Below are 26,143 nucleotides of genomic sequence, written 5' to 3'. Positions count from 1 at the left end.
GTACTCACTATGGCCATTATGAATTCCATGTGATGCCCTTTGGCCTCTACAATGCCCCTTCATCATTTCAGGCCTTGATGAACTCCACCTTCAATTTGTTTCTGTGAAAATTCATTATCGTCTTCTTCGATGATATTCTAATCTACAGTAGCACATTTATGGACCACCTCCTTTAGTTGGAATGCGCCTTCCGTTTACTACAGGATGGAAAATTCTTTCTAAAGTTCTCTAAATGTTGTATAGCCCAACAACAGATTGAGTACTTGGGTCTTGTGGTCTCAACTTCTAGTGTTTAGCTTGTTCCCGACAAGATCATTTCCATTCAACAATGGCCATGACCAACCTCTCTTAGAGCTCTTTGCGGGTTCTTGGGAGTTGTCAGTTTTTATCATTGTTTTATTAAAGGATACGCAACTATCGCAACACCCCTAATCCAGCTTTTAACCAAAGACCACCTGGTCTGGTCACCGGAAGCCATTCACGCATTTCAGCTTTGCAACAAGCAATGAGCATCGCCCCTGTGTTACGCTTACCAGATTTTTCTCTTCCATTTACCCTAGAGACAGATGCGTCAAGGTCTGGCATGGGGGCAGTCCTATCCCAATAACACCATCCAATTGCTTTTTTTAGTAAGCAATTATGCCCTAAACTTCTCCAAGCCTCCACTTATGTCTAAGAACTATGTGTCATCACAACGACTGTTAAGAAGTGGAGACAATACCTGCTAGGGAATCCCTTCATTATTCTCACTGACCATCAAAGCCTCAAGGAACTCATGGCCCAGACAATTCAAACCCTGGAGCAACAAAAATATCTCACACGCTTAATGGGTTATGATTTTATCATTCAATGTGTTCACGGATGCACTATCTCGTGTTTCTGATACCAACAAGGGAATGATTTTTGCTCTGCCGATGCCACATTTCACCTTTATCACAGAACTCAAAGGTGAGTTAGCTGATAACCCAGAGTTCCTTACTCTCAAGTGGAACTTACAAGAGCATCCAACCAACCACCCTAGCTTTACTTATAGTGATGGGTTAATTTTGCACAATGGTTGTATCTAGCTACCCAGCAATTTGAAATTTATTAAGCTACTCTTGCATGAATTCACTCCACACCCTCAAGGGGTCATATAGGAGTCAACAAAACCAGTTTGACACGCTACTCACAAGTTTGTTGAACAATGTCTTGACTGTCAACAGACCAAGTATATTACCAAGAAACTAGTTGGGTTGTTAGCCCTATTACTTGTTCCTACTCGCCCATGGGAAGATTTATCCCTTGACTTCATTGTCAAGTTGCCACCATATTGCGGATACACAACCATACTCGTGGTTGTCAATATATTTTCGAAAGGCATTCACTTGGGGCTTCTTTTTCCACAGTACACTGCGTATCAAGTTGCCTACTTATTCTTGGATATCGTTGCTAAACTCCATGACATGCCTCGAAGCCTAGTCTCAGACAAAGATCCCTTGTTTATTAGCATATTTTGGCAAGAGCTATTTAAACTGTCGGGCACGAAATTGCATCTCACTCAGCATATCATCCACAATCCAACGGGCAGACTAAGTTCATGAATCGCATCATTGAACAATATTTGCGTGCTTTTGTTCATCATCATCCATCTTCGTGGGGCAAGTTCTTACCTTGGGTCGAGTGGTCATATAATACTTCCAGAAATGGAAGCACTGGAACGACACCTTTTGAAATCACATATGGCAAGAAACCCCTGACAATAATGCAATACCTCTCGGGTTCTTCTCCAGTGGAAGCAGTTGATACGCTACTCACAACAAGGGAAACTGTTTTTGAGAGTTTGCGCAAAAATTTGTTAAAGGCTCAAGCTCAAATGAAACACTTCGCTAATAAGAATCGCCGAGAAATCTATTATACAGAAGGAGACTGGGTCCTAGTCAAACTTTGTGCCCACCGTTAGTCATCTATCATGGGACCTAACTCAACCAAACTCGCCAAACGCTACTATGGACCCTTCAAAGTCTTGGAACACATAGGTACTTTTGCTTACAAGCTTCTCCTTCCGAAAGGCTCTCGTATCCATCATGTTTTCCATTGCTCTCTCCTCAAGCCCTTTCACCATGATGCCATCACTGAGCTGCAGCCACTTCCGCTATCGGAAAAGGACTTCGATAACCACCCGGCAATCACACCCCTCACTATTCTCGGTACCCACTGGAACGGTCCTATAAATGACTCACACTTACATGTACTAGTTCAATGGGTCGACCTACCTGTTGACGACACCTCGTGGGAAGACTTGGCTTCCTTAAAGGCAGATTATCACCTTAAGGACAAGGTGATTCTTGATGGGGTCGGAAGTGATAGACCAAGTACGATACATGGAGCCTAACATGAGAGGCCCAAAAGAAATATCACATTCCCTCACTGTTTCCGCGATTTCGTCTAAAAGTTAATGCACAAGGGTGTTGTTGAACATCACAGGAATTATGTTACTTAGTACTTGTTTCTCTAGTGTTGTCAGGAGCATGGGTAGCATTCTGTTATTAGGCCATTATGATTCCTTTTGTATTGTCGGGTCATTATAAGTATGTGTTCCCTTTATTGTTTATCTTTTCGTGTCATGCTTATCTTTTTGTGTCCTACAAGTGGCTATATATAGGGTTATGCACCGTAGGAAGAATAAGACGAAATTATCTGGTTATCTCTCTCTCCCTCAAAGTATCTCTTCTCCCTTATCTTCTGTAGCTCCTTCGTAACAAGTGGAGAAACAAAAATGAAAAAAATAGTGAGAAAGGAAAAAATTATATTCCTAAGTATTCAGACCAAACCTATCATGTACACCTATACCTGATACATACCCGGTATGGGTAATAATCACAAAATGAAGTGAAGATGAAATTAAATGTTGGGACTTAATCATCCCTATTAATCATTTAATTTCATAACACCTTTGTTGAACTAATTCATCATTTTTGGGTTTTTCCACTTGGTTCTTTCAAGTTTTACTTCTCAACAAAGTAGTTATAAAAAGCAGATGAAACATATATGTTTTCTAGTTTCATTCATCTGCATGCATGTTAAAATAGAACTTCAACTTATTTTCATCTTTATTGGCTGCTAATTTTTTTTCTCTAATAATGGTAAGGTACACTGTTTTTTTTGTTTTTTCATAACCCTAAAACTGAGATGCTTCTCTATACAAGTTCTTTGGTCCACAATTTGGAGATCTAGCTGTCACTTCTGCAAGAAAGAGGCACATGGGAGCTAAGTATATTAGCATTTTCTGAAGAAAGAATGTCTCTTTCAAAATGACAATGAATTTTTCGTTGACTCTTATTTCTTGGATCATGGGCTTCTCGGATCATGTAACTCTAAGATTTTCATCAATATTCCCAAAATACTACTTTTATAAATGAATGAAAATGCAAAATAATTGTTTTAAATATTCCTAAAATGTCTCCCACGTTAGAGGCTTATGAGGCGAAATGCATAATCAGCTAGTGGAACAAGAGCTGCCTGCCAGCTTGAAGTGTTTGTCGTGTAAGAGAATATGAAATTCTCAAATATGTTCAAAATTCAGAAAATTATATTTGCTTAATATAATAACAAAACAAAAATGGTGGTGAAGGTCGACAACGAAGACAAAATTATCAAAATCAAATCTTTCGATTTTATAACAAATGTAGTGCAATTCTTTGGGTAATCCTAAAAAGAATAATTTTTTAAAAATTTTAGAAGCTTTATGTTAAAGTATCTATAAAAAAAATCAAATAAAATGTTCCTGAAATATCAGAATTGTTGTTAGTTTCACACAAGTGCTTATTTCAATTTTTTTATCATATCATTAAGATTGACAATGAACTGAATCAACATAAATATAACTTGAAACTCAATTTGACAATTGACTCATTAAACTAGTTTCATGAATTAAATGAATTGAACTTGAGTTATGTATTACTCAATTAATTCATAAACCAGCTCGATCTATATTTATATATCTATTTATCTTTACGCACACATATTAAATAATATTTTTATGTTATTAAATTAATATAATTGTTTTTTAATTGATCTGAATCATTTCATGGCATAAATAAATAAATAAAGTATGTAAAATAATTATAACTTTAAATTGAGTCAAAGCTAGCAAGCTAAATCAAACTGTTTATGAACTTGAATTGAGTGAAGTTCAAACCAAAAATAAAAGATTCATATCAAATTAGAGTAGTCAAACTTCCAGGTGAGTTATATCTTATCGAATTGAGTCAACCAATTTAGCTTGATTCATTTTCAAACTACATATCATATTCAATAAAATTATATAGTTAATTTAACAAGGAAAAGACAAAAAGTAATTTAAAAAAAAAAAGGCAAGAACAGTTAATATGTAATTTGTCTCTAAAGAATTTCCATCTATTTACCCTACTCAAGTGGAAAAGAAAAATAACACAAAATTGGCTTAAAGAATTTTCATTCAGACAAATAAAAGCTGTATTATTTATCCTATTATCATATACCCAAATAATTATATAAATATAAATAGTAGTAAAAAAAAGTAAACATAAAGCATGCTCTTTAAATTTTGGTGTGAGTGTAAGCATGGAAATATACTATGAAGATATTTACATTTAAGTTTCAAATCTAATATATCTAATGTAAAGGAGTAGTATGTGGAAATGTCCAAAATGGACATCCTTAATTGTTGACACGTGTTATTTTTTTTGGTTTTTTTAGTCTTTTTATCTTCTCCTACTCACCCTTCTATACCAACATCACCCAACCACTACAACCTCCCTTAAAAGCTATTGCACAACCATAACCACCAACTCTCCACCGTGACCAACCTCCGACCACCAACGAATGACATTGTCGCACCACTACCACCGAGCCACATCATCTCCGACCAAAACCATCTCTCTCTCTCTCTCTCACTCACTCACTCACTTTCTCTTCTACGATTCCTTCTCACTCTCTCCGTTGAGTGACTCAAAGCTCTCTTAGTTCTATTCTCATCTCATCCTATTTTTTCCCGATTTTGGTTAGGGTTTTAGGCTAGGTTTTAGTGTTTAACATCTCTTTTCATCTTTGTGTTGATTTTTTTCGTCATTCTAATTTTTTTTCCTCAATTTTGGTTACAGTGTGAGGGTTTAAATGGGAAATCAAAGGTCATCTTTCTAGAAGCACAATCAGAGAATTCTGGAACTTTGGTAAGTCCCATTTATTTAACTCATTTTTTACCCTTTAGGGTTTAAAAGATGAAACCGTTTGGCTACTGTTGTTATTGTTGTAAGTTTAAACTTTGTTGCCTGAAACTATAACTTTGTCAACTTTGCATATGAGATGTTGACTCAATATTGACAATAATTGTTGCTTCTTTGTATGTTGGAGAAGGTGTTTGAATAGAAAATGACTAGAATAATTTTGGGCGCTAATATGGGAATCAGGATTTTGCTCTTCTTTATCAAATTTCTAAGTTAACTTCAGGTTAGGAATTGTTTCATAATGTACTGCTGATTCTTTGATGTTTAACATACACACACATATGTATCATATATGGTTACAACATTATGCATGTGCTGAGTAAGTGACTTGAATAACTTCATTTGACCTCTCCTTTATGCTAATCCTAATTTTTATATTATGCATACATTATGGTCTTGACTCTTCACTTAAAAGATTTCAACACAGTCAAGGATGATTTGGTAATCTTCTTATTACTTTTAATTCTAAATTTGTTCAAACTGAGAATGAGTCAGGAAAATAGTAAGAACAAACCCAAAACATGTCATTCATAATGACAAGAACAAAATATATTACCCAAAACTGGAATAAGCATATTCTCAAGTTTGTTTTTTTTTTCAAGCATTGGAAGCAGAGGAATACCATAAATATTCAAATATCTATGTTCTTCCTTTCTAATTATTATTATTATTATTATTATTATTATTATTATTATTATTATTATTATTATTATTATTATTATTATTATTATTATTATTATTATTATCCAATAGAAGATATCTATCACATAGGCATAATTGTTGTGCACGATGTTTAGTACAGACCATGATAGTGATCTATTCGTCTGTCCTAAATTTTCTTTGATAAAGATAAATCTCATAGAATGATGACTGAACATTTCAGATGCCGAAATGATGTGAGTGAACATTTCAAAAGGTTGCTTGCAATTAATTTCCATAATCTGAAATAATCACATAAACAGATGATGATCTTCCTCCTTCCCATTAATGTCTAGCGAAAATGGAAGATCTACAATTGTAGGCTCTGGTCAATATCCTCGGATGCAGAATGACATGGAAACAAAAATCCATAACATTGAGCATAATGCATACACCTCTGTCCAGTGGGCTTTTAAAGCTCAATCTGATGCAATCACTTGGGTACCTTTGCCTCAATTGTTTTTTTTGTCTTTCTATTAAGTATGTTTCATAGGATTGACAATGAGTTTTTCATTTCCTATGTACTTTAGGAAAAGAACGTTTAATTACATAGCATAGGAAAGAGCTAAGAGTATCATATAAAGAAGAAAGAAAACTTGTATCAAGGGTCAATGTTGATGACATCAACCACAGGAAAAAGGTCATATTATATTTTATCATATTCTACTGAGCAGTTCTTGTATAGCATTGGGAAAATTGTGGCTTGTTCTGCATTTTAATGTAGGGTGTACCCAATTGTGCTGTTAGGGAATGGAGGAAGGGAAATGTGCTCCATAGGTATTTATCTATCTATCTGTTTCTATTTAACTGTTTTGGACAGTTTAGATAATAATGCCTATTATTATTATTATTACTCATCCATTGTCATCTTTAAGACCGTATATTTAATTGTATAAAATTTATGAAGTTATATTGGTTTTTAGCAACTAACAGATATTATTTTATTCATAGCTTCATTAGTTTCTTATAGGCGAATGAAATACTAGAATGTAAGTCTGTGTTTTCTTCTCGAAGCATTTTTTTCTAATGACCTAGGCTTCTCTCCTTTTTTTTCTTCCTTTTCTCTCTTTTCGATCTTTGGATAGCTTCGGTTGAAACTAGCTCCTTTTCATTTTCTTTATAGTGGATTTTAGTTAACCATTCATGAACATGGTTAAATTTTGTAGTGGGTTTTGAAGGTGATATTAATATACATCTATATGTCCTTTTCTTGCAGAATTTTCAATGGTGAGACTACAAGTTAATATGTTATTAATATATATCTCTAAGCACAATGTTGCCGCTGAATAGTGAGTTCCTTTACCACTACATCGATATCATTGATAAATTTGTTTTCTCATCCTTTTTGTCACTTACATCTTTCTTATTATTATCAGAAATCAAATGGATTTCGTCCAAAAACTAGAAGTTGTGGGTATGTGGTGATTCTCATCCATCTTTTTTTTTATTTTCATTTTCACTTTTGTGATTCTAATGACAAAGTTTCTTGATGTTTTTTATTTTAGGAAGTTTCTCACTTTCTTTCTTCTGCAACTTCTGAAGGACTACACATTTGGTAAGGCTTCTTTAGCTTAACTCCTTTTTTTAAATTTTTTTTTTTTGTAACTTTTGGTTGTTTTTTTTCCTAACTTCTGAAGGACTTGACGTTTGGTAGAGCTTCTTTAGCTTAAGTATTTTTTTTTTGGTATTTTTTTGTTGATGCTTTCCTGGGATTTTTGGGTTTTTGTGAATGTATGGTTGGATTTTTGGTATTTTTGTCTTTGAAACAGTTTTTGGTGGGGTTTGTCTAGGAGAAAGTGTATTCTTTTTGTGGTTTTCAATGGTTATGTTTTTCTTTGAGACAAAGCTTAGTTTTTTCTCGAGATCTGTTACAACATGTTGTTTTCTTGAGGTTTGTTGTCTGTGCAGCTAAACAACCAAAAACATTTGTTGTTTGTCTCTTTTTCTTTCTTGGTTTTAACTTAAACAACGTTCAAGTTAAGAAGATGTTTGAACTATGAGGAGTTATTTTTACATGAAAAGGGATGTAGTACATATTGAAGATTAATTTTTTTTGTTGAGAAACAAAGTATGAATTGAATATTCAACAGGGTTAGGAGAAGATGAAATGAATGGGTACTACTACTGCTTTCCTCAACCTGCCACACTTCCCACTATAGCTACTACTAGGTTCTATTAGTTTTTGTGATTTTCTTTATTCATTTCACTTTTTAGTTGGGCTTTTTCACTTCGTTCAAATATTTTTTTTGTTATAATCGAGACCAAAGAAGTATCATTTATGCCACGGTCATATCATTTTAATTACAAGTTTATAACAAAATTATTTGCAAAATTATAAAGTTTCTGAGATGTGGTTAACTTCCACTTCGATATTGATATTTTTTTTCTTTCTATGAATGTTCAGGTGACTCATCTATTGGGGGTTCTTAGCTTTGGTTGGTTTTGCTTCATCTTCTGGGCAAGTAAGTTGATTATGTTTGACACAATGCATTGGTTTTTATTTTTCTTATTTTAAACAAATTTCAATGCCTTCTTTATTGGTTTTCACTTTTTTATTACCCTCTTTTACCAGGGCCACAAGTCGTTTCCTTTGTATATTTTTTGTTCTATGTCGTATTTGTTCTATGCTGTATTTTGTTCTATGTTATGAAATTATTCTATGTTTTGTGAATTTAAGCAGTGCTTCAATTCCTTGACTAATTAAAGTCATTGGAATAATGTCTCAATGTCTTATAACCAGTGCTGGGGAATCTTGAGACTAAGTGTTTTTAAATGATTTTTAGTTTTTTATTTTTAAGATACTTATTTAATAATTTCAGGAAAGAAACTACAATGGTACAATTCTTAAATTATTCTCGATGAAGGGAAATGATTTTCTTTTCAACCTTTCATGTGTTTGCAGTCTTTTAATTTGTTTGTGTTGTTAATTGAAATTTAACTTTATATCAGTTGAATAACATCTACCTGTTTCATCACTAATGCAATTGAGTGCCCATCTAACTGCATCAGCTAATTAGTCTTCAAATAGGTTTAATACTATTATGGTTTAATTAGCAAATAAATGTTGTCTGCTATCGGATATTAGCATATTGTACAAAGACCAAACTTTTATATTTCATAGTAACCAATTACAACATATTGGCTGGAATAGATAGTGAGAAGAGTCTTATTTCTTATCATCAAATCCTTCTAGCACCGATCCTAGATGGAAATATTGTACTTGGCGACAAGGAAACAGTTGTGTATGCAATTTCTATGGCAAGGTTACAAAAGGTGAAATTACTATAGCAAAAGAACAATTGGTAGCAAACTCGAGGATTGTTGCAGCCTATGCCAAATGTCCCAAAGAAGTTAGAGAAGAACTATGGAGATGTTTGAAGGATAAGAAGAAACAAGAGAGGGAAACATTTCATAAGATGCGTCAACATTTTCTTGAAGACTATGGTGATAATGATGAAGAAAGAGCTAAAAAGCATAAGGCAGTTGTGTTCTCACTTTCTCTTCATGGATTCAATTTTTAATACTTTTATCATGAGGCACCCATTTTTAGATTATCAAATTCATCAAATTGGGATAATTTTTAAAAAAAATGTGCATTATTTTTTAGTTTCTAAGTAGATCTGTAAATTTAAAAAGAAAATAATCATGTAGATCTATATCTACGTATATAAATAGGCTGGTCAAAAGCCCAAAATAAAAATCTTATATTGTTTACATGCCCCTTAAAATAGGGGCAAAATGAGAATTTTAAAAAAATATTATTGGATATAAAAATTGGATAGAGAAAGAAAACAACAAGAGAAATATATAAGACGGAGAGTACCGCGTATGCGTAACAACCACGTGTTATGTGAAGGAAAATATAAATACAAATGTTCATTTTTTTTGTGAAAGAGAAGATTCAAGTCTTTTTATTAACCAAAAAGTAGTTTTTAAAAAAAAATTGTACTTTTTGACGTATTTTTCTTTTTAATCTAAGTATAATTCCAAAAATAAAAATAAAAAAAATAGAACGAAATGGAATTACCCATGCATATGTATGAATAACTGACTAGTTCGAACAGAAAAAGAACAACCAAGTAAGATTGACTTAACCTCTGATTCCAAGGTTTGATTGTTATTAAGATGCGACGCTATCCCTCAACCTGAGCCCAAGCTCTTGTATTTGATTTGTCCCCAAATAAAAAATGAGGTTTTACCGTCTCGGTGATGTTAGGTTAAGACAAGTTTAGGTCAACTCAAGTCATCTAATCCGAAACATATATCAAATTTTTTTATCCTTTTACTTAAATAAACTTATAATCATCAAGTCATATTTTCACTCGTCAAATAAAACAAACTTAATTTAAAATTTTTTATTGACCATTTTCTTCCATTCCCTCCTTCCCGTCATCTCTTACCCTTGTTTTCATCGTCCATTTCAACAACTATTTTATTGCATATTGAGAAATTCTCAAATTCTAGTATAATATTAATATTTTTATAATTCACTTGTGAGATCAATCTAAGTACTTACCTACATCTTGACATTTAAGTAAAATAAATAGAGTGAATAACACTTACCTCCCTTAGTTTAACACTTATTACACAGGTACCCCTATTTAAAATTATATTTTTTTCTCTCCTAAAAACATAACAGTTACTAACTGTGTTAAGTTTTGAGAAAAATATCCAATATACCCTTGTGTTTGCTCTCTGACACCCACACTTAGAAGCAAAACTCAATGCCTCCAAAACTTCATCTCCTCCACTGCACATACAGACAACACCACCACCTAACTCACCCGTCTCATCCCCAAACCTTAACCTGTCCACCACAACCCGACACCCATGCGTTGTTATCGCCGTTCATGCTCCACTATCTTCGTTCATCCAATTGACATTGTCACTCTTCAGGCAGTGATCATGGTCAGAGACCTCAGATCGACGAACATAAATAATGAATGTTGGATGTTGAGAGAAAGAGATCCCACACCAGTAAAATAGGCAAGATGCTCAAATTTGCAAACATTAAAGGAGAAGGCTGCAACCCGCAAATCTGCAACTCAACACCTGCATCACTTAGATCTAAAAAACTAACCCGAGATCTAGGCCATGAGTCCAATGACAAGACCGTCCTGTGACTCCTTGAGCACACGCGAGCAAGTCATCATTAAGGGAATTTGGCTTCTCTGTTGTCCTTTCCCATGTTGTCCATGTGCTGCCCCATAAAAATAACACTGCATGACAGCTATATTAATATTTAATGATAATATTTAATTTTAAAAATCATCAAAACTGTGTAATTTTAAAGGGACAACACAAGAGAGACAGCAGAGAAGCCAGATCCATCATGAAGGCAACCTGCACCATTTCGACCATCATGGTCTTCATTGGCTACACACTCAAGACCCTCCATTTTCCCTTCACCTCTACCGCACAACTAAAACCTCCACGACAAATCAAGCTTCGGCAAATTTACACAAGGGGGCTTCTTTTAAAAACATTTTACGTAACAGGGTCTCTTTTAAAAGAAATTTCAAAAGGGGTCTCTTCTGTGCGTGGGTGCCGCCATTAACAATGGCGTGAAGCTTGGAACCGCCAGAGGCAATGGCGGGACAGGGAATGCCGCTATTGGCAGCAGCGGGACAGCGGGTGACTCAGCCTAAACCGCCATTCGTACTGGCGGGATAGGGCTGAGTAGGAGTGAGAAAAGCCATGCCGCCATTGGTTCTGGCGGGACATGCCTACGTGGGCAGTCCCGCCATTGGAGCTGGCGGGATAGGCTCAGGTCTGCACGTTGCACCATTGGAGCTGGCGGGATAGGCTTGGCTCTCGTTGAAGGCTTCCAGGTCTGCACGTTGCAGGCTTGCAGTGTTTACAAGATAGCTAGGCTCAGGCTTGCAATGTTTAGGGTTTCCAGTTCTGAAAAGCCTAGTATAGCATGTGAACGTTAAAAAATTTTGAACGTTGGGGTTCAAGTTTTCAGCTATAAAAAAAAAATGGTTGAACTTCATTCTTTATGCTTACATTTCTCCTTACCTTACTGAGTTTTCTTTCTCTTTCTTTCTTCTTGAGTGTGAGAACTTATTGTGCTTGTGTTGTGCTTGCTGTGCTGTGCTCGTGGCTCAAATTTCTTTCAAATTTAGTGCTTGCTGTTGTGCTTTCATCCTTCAAGTGCCCTTACCCTTATCTTGGACATAAATTCCTGGTAAGTATTTTCAAAGTAAATATGTTAATATATATTATAAGTTTAAGTTAGTTAGTATTAGTATTAACAAATATTCTAAGTTAGTTAGTATGTAAATAGTAGGTTAGTTATTATTAACAAAAGTTCTAAGTTTAAATTAGTTAGTATGAGTAGCTATTGTGTTGTTATTTTTTACGTATTAATAGATATTCCAAAGTTAGGTTAGTTAGTATGAAAATATTATTTGGTTAGGTTAGTTAGTATGAAAATATTATTTTGTTAGTTAGAATTAAAATTTTATTTATTTATTGTATATATTGTTAGATATTATTTGGTTATTGTATATATTTGGTTGAAAATAATATTTGGTTATTGTATATAATATTTTAGTATTAGTAGTAATTACAGCATAGAGTATTATTATTATTTTTTTTATCAAAGAATGGGAATTTTATTATGAATTCTAGAAATATCTGTAAAATAAAATATATTCTAACTCAAGAAATATAAAGTTTTCTAAAATAATTATTCTTTCTTATCAACTTGTTTCAATTATTTTTCTAAATTTATTTTATTTGTATACTACATATGTTCTATAGAATCTAAATTAATTCTATTCTTAATTATTCGTAGAATTAAAATATATGATGTACTTTTGCAGGGGGGTTGACAAACTAATTATTCTTATGAGTTTTAAATAAGAAATTATTTTATAACTTAATCTCTCGTCAAAAAAATTGTATGAGTAAGTATAATTGAAAAAAATATTATATATTTGTTTAGTTAGTATAAAAATATTACGTGTATATATATTTAGTTGTTGTATATATTCTTAAATTTTATATATGTGATATTAGCTTTTGTAGTATTAGGTATATATTTAGACAGATGATAGTTTAGCTAATAAATATATATACATGCATGATACTTTAGGATGACACACATAATATTAGATTTTTTAGTATTAGGCACAAGTTAATATTAGCTTTAGGTATATATTTATAAATTTTAGACACACGTAAATTTTTAGTTTTTGTAATATTAAATATTTGACACTTAAATAAATAATTGTAATATTAGACACTTGACACACATAAATTTATCTTTTTAGTATTATAATTTTTTGTTTTAAATAAATGAGTTGATAATTTAATATTATTTGAGTTAATTATTTTTAGTTAGAATGCTATATATATTATTTGTTAGTTTTAATTTGTAGGTTAATATTATTTGTTTTAGACAATTTACGTGATTAAATATATGATACATTGTACATTATTATTATTTTTTTTGTATATATATTGTTAAAATGATTTTTTGCATTTCAATATTTGTTTGTATTATAAATAATTTGTTAGTCCATATTTTATTCAATTATTTATTTGTTAATTGTAGAAAAAAAAATTACTAATAAATTAAAGTTTTCTTCACATGTATTTTAATTTATGTATAGAATATATTAAAAATTGGTCAGTTTGATTTTTTACAAATTTATTGCTATATATTTAAAGTTTACTAATAAATTAAATTTTTCTTCACATGTATTATATTTTATTTTGCAGTAGCAATGGCATCTTCTTCATCACATATTAACATTAAGTTTGGCCCCATCGATACTAATGTATTATGGATGCAACCTAAGCATGTTTCAGAACATGTTTGGAATGGGGAAGAAGAAAGGAAATTACATATCAGACGAGCTGTCCCCACGTATCAAGGGGAAGAACAAATTCCAGAGCAAATTTTTCCTTTTCTTCAACAATCTGGTTTCGGCTGGATTATCAAGATGGGATACTTAAAAATAAATGCCTCATTAATTAGTGCTCTAATAGAAAGATGGAGGCCGGAAACACATAGGTTTCACATGAGATGCGGAGAGTGTACTATTACTCTACAAGACGTCTCTGTATTGTTAGGTATAAGTGTGGATGGTTTACCATTAATCGGTCCAACAAATCTTGATTGGGCTGATTTATGTGAGGAATTATTGGGAGTCAAACCACAAGAAGATGAAATTAAAGGTAGTGTGGTTAAATTAAGTTGGCTGGCTCACCATTTTGCACAAATAAATAATGACGACGACGAAGAACAAGTACGAAGGTTTGCCCGTGCATGGATACTGAGATTCATTGGAGGTGTCTTATTCATTGACAAAACCAGTAACAGAGTTTCGCTAAAGTACCTTCAATTTTTACGTGACTTTGAAGAATGTGGCAGATATGCATGGGGAGCTGCCGTACTTGGTTTTCTATACAGAGAGATGTGCAGTGTCACCGATTATAAAACTAAATCAATCGGAGGTATGTGCATCTTACTACAATTGTGGGCATGGGAACGATGTCCAACCTTGGCTCCAAAGATGACTCCTTCCCAAGTAGAAAATACACCACTGGCGCACAGGTCAGTCATTTTTAACAGCGTCTTTCATTTCAATAGAATAAATGGTTTTAGGGTATATTAAATTTTATTCTTTGTAGGTGGCTGCGACGTGGAAACCAACATATCGGCAATGATGATGTGAAAGTTTTTCGTCGCAAGTTGGATATTATGAAACTTCATGAGGTAAGAACCATGCTATTGTATTTGTAAAATAAAAAATTATATGTCTTATTTTACTACAATGTTCACAACTATGTTGTTATATGCAGTTTGTGTAGGAGCTTTACCCATCAACAGTTATATCATTGTTGCCTCCCGTTTGTTTAGTCGGAAGTCTCGCGTGGTACGCGGTGGTGCCACTAATTTGTTTCCAAGTTATTGAGTGGCACCAACTGGACAGAGTGTTGAGACAATTTGGGATGCAGCAACCAGTTCCAGAGTCTCCTTCACAACCCTTAAACATTCATGGCATAACATTAAAAGGGAAACATGACGAAAATTGGGGGCAATTGTTCGCCCCAATGATTCATTAGTGGAATAATCGCCATGCATTTAGGGTCGACGCTTATCCCCGACAAGAAGGCCTATTGAGCTTTAACTCGGACTACATGGTCTGGTATAGGCGAAAGACAAAGATGTTTGTTGACCCAGAAAATGCAAAGACGGCTACATTGGTATTTTTTAATTTTTTTCAATATTTAACTTGAACTTTTTTTTAATGATGGCCATTAATTTTCTTACCCTTATAATTGCAGGCTGAAGTTGCGGAGACATTACAAATACATGGTGTCTCCTCAAGGGAGGAATACATGGACAGTTGATGATCTTGTGCCTTATGTGGAAAAAATTACAATTTTATTTGAAGAGCAAGAGAGAGTCACTGAGCCAGTGTCACATGGTCCCGTATCAGAGCGTCAATTTCCCGCACAACAGTTTCACATGCTTCAGTCAAGTATTGAAACTCAGGGCATAGACAGACGAAGGGACACTGTTGAAGCGGAATAATATTCCCAACAAATGGCGAAGCGTGGCCATGGAATGTATTACACGCCACAAACATTTGCTGAGTATCCGACACAGATGTATCAGTATCCTTTTCAGGGTCATCACACTGATACTTCTGCAAGTCAGCAATCGTTCGGTGGTGTTGCGGAAACACAAGCTTATTTTTCATGGCCCACAATGACCCCTTCACAGCAATATCATGGCCCAATTCCAACACCAAATGCCCCGTTAGGAACACAATGGAATGTACCGGGACAAATACCTAATACGGGTGACTTATTCGGTGTTGATTTGCGTCACGTATTTTCTGCGGAGGCTGATGAAGAAGAAGCGGGGAGGCATCGGGGCAGAAGAAATCCTGATCGCCAAGCACGAAGATAGGATCGACCATGTGGCACATCCTCACGGCATCACGGACACCAAAATGAATGATTTGCATGTCTCCGTTTATTAAGGCTTTGTTGTATATTTGTCATTTGAATTTCACACGTAATGTATGATATTCAGTTTATTAAGGCTTACTTATGGATACAATTTATGTCGCGTATCAAACTATAATAATCAATGAACCCTAAACCAAATAACTAAGGTAGCCAAAAGGAAAAAACTAATGTTTCTAAGTAACGATGAACATCAATGTGAACTAAACCCTAACCCATAAAACATAAAAACTAACCCATAACCCTTAAAATAGAAAAACTAACCCTAACCCGTAAAATATAAGCACTTAGCCCTAAAATGTTTAGAACTAAACCCTAACCCTAAAATATAAAAACTAAGCCTAACCCTAAAAAAATAAGAACTAAACCCTTACCCTTAAAATAAAAAAAACTAACTCTAACCCCTAAAATGTTCAGAACTAAACCCTAACCCTTAAAATAAAAAACCTAACCCTAACCCCTAAAATATGATAACTTAGCCCTAAAATGTTCAGAACTAAACCCTAACCCTAAAATAAAAAACTAAGCCTAACCCTAAAAAATAAGAACTAAACTCTTACCCTTCAAATAAAAAACCTAACCCTAACCCCTAAAATATAAGAACCTGGCCCTAACCCATAAAATATAAAAACTAAACCCTAACGCTTAAAATAAAAATAACTAACGTTGCTAACTAATGATCAACACCAATGTCACTCAACCTCGATTGATCCACTCCATTTATTTCAACTTCTAAATGTAATTTTATTTCATTAGAAGTACACATTCAAAAAAAAGTAATTTTATTTCAACTTCTAAATGTAATTTTATTTCCCTAAAAAATAAGAACTAAACCCTAACCCTTCAAATAAAAAACTTAGCCCTAACCCCTAAAATTAAAAAAATAACCCTACACCCTAAAATAAAAACACTTAGCCCTAACCCCTAAAACATAAAAACTTAGCCCTAACCCCTCAAAAATAAGAATTAAACCCTAACCATTCAAATAAAAAACTTAACCCTAACCCCTAAAATAAAAAAATAAACCTAAACCCTAAAATAAGAAAACTTAACCCTAACCCCTAAAATAAAAAAATTAAACCTAAACCCTAAAATAAGAAAACTTAGCCCTAACCCTAAAATAAAAAAATAAACCATAAACCCTAAAATACGAAAACTTAGCCCTAACCCCTAAACCATAAGAACTATACCCTAACCCCTAAAAAATAAAAACTAAACCCTAACCCTTCAAATAAAAAACTTAGCCCTATCCCCTAAAATAAAAAAATTACCCCTAAACCCTAAAATAAGAAAACTTATCCCTAACCCCTAAACCATAAGAACTATACCCTAACCCCTAAAAAATAAAAACTAAACCCTAACCCTTTAAATAAAAAACTTAGCCTTATCCCCTAAAATAAAAAAATTACCCCTAAACCCTAAAATAAAAGAACTTAGCCCTAACCCCTAAAAAATAAGCACTAAACCCTAACGCTTAAAATAAAAAACTAACCCTGCCCCTAAAATATTAGAACTAAACCCTAACGCTTAAAATATTAGAACTAAACCCTAACGCTTAAAATAAAAAACTAACCCAAACCCTAACTCTTAAAATAATAAAACTAACCCTAACACCTAAAAAATAAGAACTTAGCCCTAACCCATAAAATATAAAAACTAAACCCTAACCCTTAAAATAAAAAAACTAACCCTCACCCTAAAAATAAGCACTAAACCCTAACACTTAAAATAAAAAACTAACCCTAACCCCTAAAATATAAGAACTTAGCCCTAACCCATAAAATATAAAAACTAAACCCTAACGCTTAAAATAAAAATAACTAACGTTTCTAACTAACGATCAACACCACTGTCACTCAACCTCGATTGATCCACTCCATTTATTTCAACTTCTAAATGTAATTTTATTTCATTAGAAGTACACATTCAACAAAAAGTAACTGACGATTTCATTGAAGACCACCAAGTAAATACATTGAACAAAACCTAAAGCAATACAAGTCAGTCATGTAACATACATAAATCAATTAAATGAATTACTCCCACGGTCAGATTGCATTGGACATTGGCGCCTATTGTGCCCTTCAGCTCCACATCTACTACATTTTTGTTGATGGTCAGATGGTTCGACCCAATCCATCTCATTCCTTATCCTTATTGATTTTGGCCGACCTTTCGCACAAATTGTAGTTGGGTTAGGGATTAGTGTCCATGCCTCATCAGAAGGAGGAATAGCCGGTTCATTCCCAAGAGGCCACCACTGTGCGTAGTATGCTTTTAAGATGTGCTCATCGGTGTAAACAACATCTATATATTGGTAGTAGTTCATGCTCACGTAACCACAAGCTACAATAATGTGTGAACATGGATAGTGAAGCGCAGAATACCTTCCGCATTGACAATAATGGCCATTCAAGTTAACTGTCCATTTTTGTCCGCCACGTTGCGTTATAGGATTGAAGGTCTCACTACTAGAATTATTACTTTTTAAGTCGGTTAAATCGCACATTTTACGATGGTTTTGAACCGTCGTAAAACAAGGCATCATAAAAGGCAAAAAAATTATAAATATGGATATGAGAACCGTCGTTGTATATGCCACTTTTTACGACGGTTATATGTTAACCGTTGTAATATGTTGTATCAATCTACGATGGTTATCTGCTTAACCGTCCTAGTAAGCGTGTACGGTAATTGACATTCTACGACGGTTGTAATTTAACCGTCTTAGAAAATTCCACCTACTACGACGGGCTATGAAAGACCGTCTTTATTTGTGTCTTCAAGAAATGACTTTCTACTACGATTATTGGATAACCGTCATAATATGTCCACACACCTGTATTATGTCTTTCTAGTGCAAATTAAACAACTGGCAGTTTTAAATTGAACTTGAAATTATAATCATAGAACCAGAATGGGTGTCTCCCATATCATGGTAAAGAAAACAAAAAGAAATGGCTTTGTAAGATAAGACATATCCAAGGAGGTGACTAATCTAATATCACGAATGAATGAAATTAAAACTTACTTGCACTTGAAGCTGGAGCTGCTTTAAATATTCTATGGCCTCATCTAGCATTCAAGCTCTGTCTATCTATTGAAAACAAACACAAAGGAATCATAAAAAAATAATAATTCTATAAAAAAAATAGTAATATTTTGTAAGAATATTATGTTTATGCTTGTTGAGAATTACGCGGCATGGTGCACTTCTATTTATAGTCTTCTTTGGAGGAAAGTTTGATTAGTTTGACCTGTACTGCTTATTAATAATGTACCTGAATATGCCTATAACCCAGCTAGTGGGACTCCACTAGCCACTAGGAGTTGTATATTTCTTGAACCATTTTATTTTTCATCTTATATTATATTTTTATAAAAAAAAATATTTATAATTTTATTTTTATTTAATAGTATTGATAAAGATTACATTAAAATTTTAAATTATTCATTACAAAACAAAAATTTAAATACCAAATTAGCAATATTTAGAAATTATATATGAAAGTTAATAAATTGTTTTTTAACTAATTTTAAATTATTTATTCCTAACATTTTATTAATTTAAATATAAAATTAACTTCTGTAATATCCTTAAGAAGTATTTTTGGACTTTTTTATGGCGGCCCTAAAAGGTACTAGACAAAATAAATGGGTGTGTGGGAGTGGGAAAGTTGGCTAATGAATTTCCACCGTAAATAGGAGTTCAAAGCAACAAGTAACAATGTCCACCGCTCAAAATTCTTCAAATACATATTTAAATAAATAAACGTTAAGTTCTAATCTCTAGCTAGCTAGACCTGTGAAGCACCATCATATACTTATTTGAGACACAGCTAGACACTAAATATAGATATTTTTCTCAAAAGAATTCAAACTTTGATTCATTATAGACTCAACTTGTATTTTAAATAAAATATTTATTACAAAAATTAATGATTTTTAATGATATCATAATTCAAGATTAGTTGATATATATATATATAAATTTACGCATAAATGTCCACTGCCCATAATTCAAGATTAGTTAATTTGTTCATCATAAATTTATGCATAAATAACAGTGTCCACCGCCCATAATTCATGATTAGTTTATTTGTTCATCATAAATGTCCCTATCCCGCATTCCCACTCCTCTATTTGAAAAAAAGCTACCAATTTTATTATATAAATTTTACTAGGTGTTAGTAGTATTTTATAAGTCATTTTAGCTAGCAATGTTTCATACTAAAACCCTACAAATTAATCAATAAAAATACTCGTAAAAATTATATGTATTTTTCGGTCTATAAAAATACTCGTAAAAATTATACATAACAAAAAAAGTAATTTACAATATTAATACCTTTGAAGTAATGCTGGACATTGAAATGTTAATGAAATTTGCTCCAGCTTCAGTTGCTACAGAATAAAATTTTATCCACAGAAAAAACTTCTAAAATGACATTGAGCATTTCTAAGCGTAGTTAGGAAAATTTCACGTAGCCAATGCATGAGATTCCACATATTCCAAAGGCAAATCACACTAATGCACAACAAGTGAAAAAAATAGAAACATGCAGAAAAAATGCAACAAGAGGAAGCATAGGATAATAAAAGCAAAAAAGGCACATAAAAACTATCAGATGTTTCCGGACTTACTGTGCAAATGCTGACAATATTGGATTGAACTTTCATAGTTTCAATATCACGTTCTAATTGTTGCTTCCAATCAGAAAGTAAAGCCTCGTCCTGTACAAGTTGATTTAAAATGGATACAAGAACTGTATATAGCAATGGAATAAATTTCATATTGAAGTTAGTCTAACATCAAACCTGAGGCAGCTGTATTGTCACTTTGTTTGGGAAAAGACGCCCAAGTTGCTTCAAGGTCATCTATATCAAAGAAGAATACACTAAAAAAATAATGAGTACATCTATGTAGCATAAAGCATTACCCCATCTCAAGGTCACAAGGCAGCAACTTGAAAAAATAATTAAAGTTGTGCCAAGACTCATCCTCCCCTTACATTTTACAAAAATGAATAACAACAGCAGCTTGAAAAAGTTGAACCGGATTCTTCCACCACTTATAGAAAAGAAATTCAAACCATCCATCTATTTAGGCATTTCAAACTAAACCATGGAGAAATTTATCATGTTGCAGCAAAAGCAAAATAATATTACTTTTATATGCACAGAATTCTAGAATCCAGAGAGTATAAGATCTAAATAATTGACAAAATATGCTCCATGGTAAGTACCTATCAAGCATGAGTTATATCCTTAATAATTTTAAGGAAGTATCTGAAGTCCAAGAGGAATAAAAGTGAAAGAGGTAAAGACAAAAAACACAGAGCCAACAGTCAGCCAATTACTACAACATTAGGTGGCAAGCTTTCAAAATTATTTTTCAACACTTCTACTCTAATTAAAGGTAACCTATGCACAAAACAGAGAAGGGTGTTAGATATACTTCTTCAGGAATAGAGGCATCTTTTGGACCGGTAAAGAACTGGCACAACCTCAAAAATATAATTAATTGCAACTTTATCTGCATCATCCCCTCCAGAACCATCTACCCGTAGTAAATGATTTATCAAACCAGAACAAAAATTATAGCATTCAATATGCTAACATGCAGCTAAGGCAACAAAACTGCAATAAAAACCAGTGAATTACCAGAACAAAAGAACCCACGATCATCCTCACAAAGGCCTCCAAGATCATTGCCATCTGGAATTGATTTATCAAACCTAACCCCAATTTTTGAAGACCTTATTATCTTCAAAAGCAAGCAGAACTTTGCCCCGGGAGCCATAGCTTGGTTCCCTGATCAATATAGAAGAAGAATAAAATCTTAATTTTCCAGAATAAGAAAAAAAATATAAACTAAATGATTAGATATCAAAAAAATAGCAGGAGGACAAAATATCAACATAAACAGATACTTAAAAAATGTGAAACTGAAATAAATAAACTGCAAAGCTTTGTAGACAGTCTGTATAACAGAAATTGAAACACCTTTTGAATAGCTATGAGCAATGCACTAGAGAAAAACCATAAAAACACATAACACAGTAAATCTAGAGCTTAAGTGCATTTAGGTTTAGTTAAATGCAAAGGAGAATGATAAAAACACAAAAATATCTGAACTGAAGTACTAAAAAAACATACACCAAGCAATGAGAGACAATCGACAATTAGTAGCCTGGCACCAAAATGCTTCGCAAGTGCCTTGCACAAAGTCTCCTGATATATTTCCGAACCTACGCAAGAATCATATAAAATATCACTTCTCTATTACAAAAAGGGAAAATAGCAGCAAAGAATATCAACATAGCTATAGTTCACATGTAGTTCAGGCAACATAATCAAGAGATAAAATAATAAGCAATTGTATGCCAAAAGAACCAAAGACCACCTCATCACCTCCACTTAAAATCAGACGGGAATTCTTTCGATATGTCTTGCCATTAACTTGAATAGAAGCTTTGCCCCCTGTGATTTCAAGTAATGCAACAGACAAGCCTCCACGCTGAACAGAATCCAAATAACAACTGGTCAGTAATATTGAAAGACATGGAAATGCTCAACTGTAATTTTCTTCAGTAATATCTTTAATCAAAGGCGCGTGCGTTGTCGAGTGAGGTATCTCGTCTCTATGTTGAGGTGGTTGGACACTGAACACAAAAAAAAGGCCTTCATGGAGGCAGACTCATCGAGCGCATCAGGGCCAAGAGGAACAACATCGGACAGAGGCGGAAGTGGCGACAAAACCTTGGGGACGGGGACCTGAACGGTGGCGTCGTCCCTGCACGTGTCGACGAGAAAGTCGTGGAGCGCTCAAACGTCGTGGAGCTCAAGAACCCTAGGGTATGAGGGAGACAGGGCTTGAGGGGGTTAGAATGTTTCCATGAGACTCTAAGAGGGAGACCGTGCTTAAGGGGGTTAGAATGTTTCCATGAGACCCGTTCTTCGTGGGAGACAACGGCGGAGAGGGAGAAGAAACAAAAGAACGCTCGTTCTTCATGGGCTAGGGTAGAAATTGAAAAGGATATACAAAGACGATCATTAGTAAAACCCGTCGTTGTCTTAGTTTCATGTAATTACAATATTGCCATCGAAGAACATTCTAAGACGGTTGTCTACAACCGCCTTAGAATGTGTGACGTTAAATACAAAAGTTATTTTATTTATTACAAAATTTCCACCACTCTATATTCTAAGACGGTTATTGACAACCGTCTTAGAACACGTGTCGTAAAAAATCCCTTTTGTAGTAGTGTTTTCTCTACTTCAAACCTTGTCGAGTGGATATCATACACGCGAACGATGTGCGAACAAGCTTGTTCTTGATTTTTCCTAAGTTTTGTAACAAGCTTAGAACAATAAACTTGGCCTTCTCTTAATTGTCTTTGGGCTTGGCGACCACGATCAACAAAGTACTTTCGGCACCTACTATATGTTGACTTGACCAACGTTGTTATTGGAATGCTGCGACAATCTTTCAACACCTTATTCACACATTTTGATAGGTTGGTTGTCATGTGACCATATCGTCGTCTAGATGTATCGTAAGCCATGCTTCATTTTTCCTTTGAAATGCGATCAATCCATCTTGCTATGGCTGGACTCAATTGACGAAATTTTTCTAAGTTTTGATCAAACACATGCTTGCAAGGAGTGTACGCTGCATCAAATTTGTTATCATCAAAAGTTGTACGTAGACATCAAACTCAAATTAAATTAATGTATAAAATAAACCTTACCCAATTTCTTGAACATCTCTTTTTGTTTCGCGTTGTTGAATTTGCGATTGAAATTGCTGGCTATGTGTCGGACGCAGTACACATGATAACCGTGGGGAGGTTGCCAACCAAGATGTTCGTTAGCGACAGCAGACTTTATACTCGCGTGACGATCAGATATTAGACAAATTTCATTCTTATCTGTGACGTGTTCACGCAAGTGGGCCAAAAACCATGATCATGTTGTTAACGGCTCGCCTTCGACCACAGCGAATGCTAGAGGAAGAACACCACCATTTTCATCATGCGATGTGGCCATTAACAGGGTCCCACGGTATTTGCCGTATAAATGTGTGCCGTCAACTTGTATGATTGGCTTACAGTACTTAAAAGCCTCTTTGCATTGACCAAATGTCCAAAATACTCGATGAAACTGACGATGTTCGCGACTTACCCTATTACCAACAATAAAATCATCATGTAGTATTTGAAAGTAAGAGACAGGAGAATGATTTTGCATGTGTGTTAGCCATGACGAGAGTTTCGCATACGACTCTTCCCAATCGTCATATTCAATTGCAATCGCCTTTTGTTTGGCCATCCATGCTTTTCTGTATGAAACCTTATAGGAAAATTCACTATTTATCCTTTCTTGAATCAAAGAAATTTTTATTGATGGATCTTCTCTGATCATGCCTGTAATTCAAATAATAAAATAAAATTACAAATTAAAATAACAAATAACACAAAAGTAGGATAATATGAACATAAAAAACGTACCTACTACGCAAGTCGCAATTAAATTTGAATCAAGCTTCTCATGGTCTTGTGTCATAGTCATATTTAGACATGTGTGCGGTCCACCCCATTGTGTCACTTTCCATGCATCAGTTTTTTTTGATAAAATTGCCCTCATATAAAAAGGGCAAGGAGACTCTTCGGTGTTGTTGGGGCAACAAAGGATATATTTGTGTGATTTCGTTTCAACAACCTTAAAAGTTTGATGCACCTTCATCACATATTGTTTCAGTGCATTTTTGACCGCATCTTTCCTGTCAAAATCCATGCCAACATATAATTCTTGTCCAACATTAAAAGTCGTTGGCATGTCCAGACCACAAATGTCCTCCTCGTCCGGATGACTCCAATTGATATTATTATAATGCATAGCATCATTCCAAAATGGATTTTGAATTTGTGGTACACCTAATAATTTAAAAAAAAAATCACGTCAACAAACTACTCCTATTTAGTTAACATTAAATACAATTCTCATAAAAAAGATAGATGTATTCAACTAATTTTGTATTTCACAAACATTTACCTTCGGTTGGGTGAACAATTGAAACTGGTTCAACGATGTCAGTGACTTCATCGTCTGTATCAGATATTCCATCATCACTATCATCTTCATCGAAAGACTCTTCAACGTATGAGTTAAATGTAAGATAATCATCATCATCATCATCTTCATCATCATGTAAATTGCTTATATTTCTTGGCAGTTCCGACTCATGATGAGATACATTACGTCCACATGACGTAACAGAATTTGCAGCATGAAACATCGAACCACCAGCAACATCATTTTCTACGTACAATTCTAGAACTGACATTTGTTGTTGTTGTTGAAAACTTTCGATCATAGTTTCAACATCTTCGTCATCACAAATTTGCAACGCAACATATTTTCCTGAAACTAAAAATCTACAACTTATAGTAGAAATAATTTCATTATTTTCTAACTTTACCTTATCTCCAATTTTTTTTTCAAAGCATTGAAACTAATTCTGCGTTTAATCTGAATGGTCTTTTTACTGCCTTCAAATATTACACCATCATTGTCTTCATATACTCTTCCGTTGAAATACAACACTGTAATAATTGAATTCATGATATACCTACATCATCAAAATTAAAAATAATTAATCATAACAATAGTAGTTTTAAAATAAATAATTACTCCAACTAATTTTATAATAAAAATTCTAATTAAAAAAATTAATTCACTTAAACTTTACCTTCAAATATTAGTCTAACAAATAAAATCATTACTTCAATTAAATATAAAATATTTATTTGCTTCCTCTATTAAACTTAAACTACACATTCATACTTTATTCTAAAAAAAATACTCTAATTAAATAATTTATGGAAAATTCCTCAACTTCAAAAAAATTCCAGACAGACACAAAATGGAAGGGTTATAAATGAAAGGATTACACTTAAAAAAATTTCAGACGGAACATGGCCAACACGCCTAGGCGCCCCAATATTTGTATCTTCGAAGCCGTTTTTCAGTACTAATTAACGAGAACAACTTACTTAACTCAAATGACATATATTCAGTAATGAAGGATATATCATATATATACATATGAGAAAATTAGTAGGAAAGTATGTTGTCTATATATAGGAGTGGAGGAGAGAGACAAATAAGGCGTAATTTTTCCTCCATCTCCACTTAATAGT

At 33.7% G+C, this 26,143-nt stretch overlaps 1 pseudogene; it reads right to left on the bottom strand.

Moving 5' to 3' along the window:
* Positions 1 to 20,357: 20,357 nt before the first annotated feature.
* LOC114376001 lies at positions 20,358 to 25,287 on the bottom strand (annotated as a pseudogene).
* Between the last annotated feature and the right edge of the window lie 856 nt (positions 25,288 to 26,143).

This window comes from Glycine soja, chromosome 2 (assembly GCF_004193775.1).
Source record: "Glycine soja cultivar W05 chromosome 2, ASM419377v2, whole genome shotgun sequence".
In the NCBI taxonomy this organism is placed as follows: Eukaryota; Viridiplantae; Streptophyta; class Magnoliopsida; order Fabales; family Fabaceae; genus Glycine; species Glycine soja.
The sequence above is the reverse complement of the archived record's forward strand: the minus strand, read 5'-3'. Positions and strand labels throughout refer to the sequence as shown.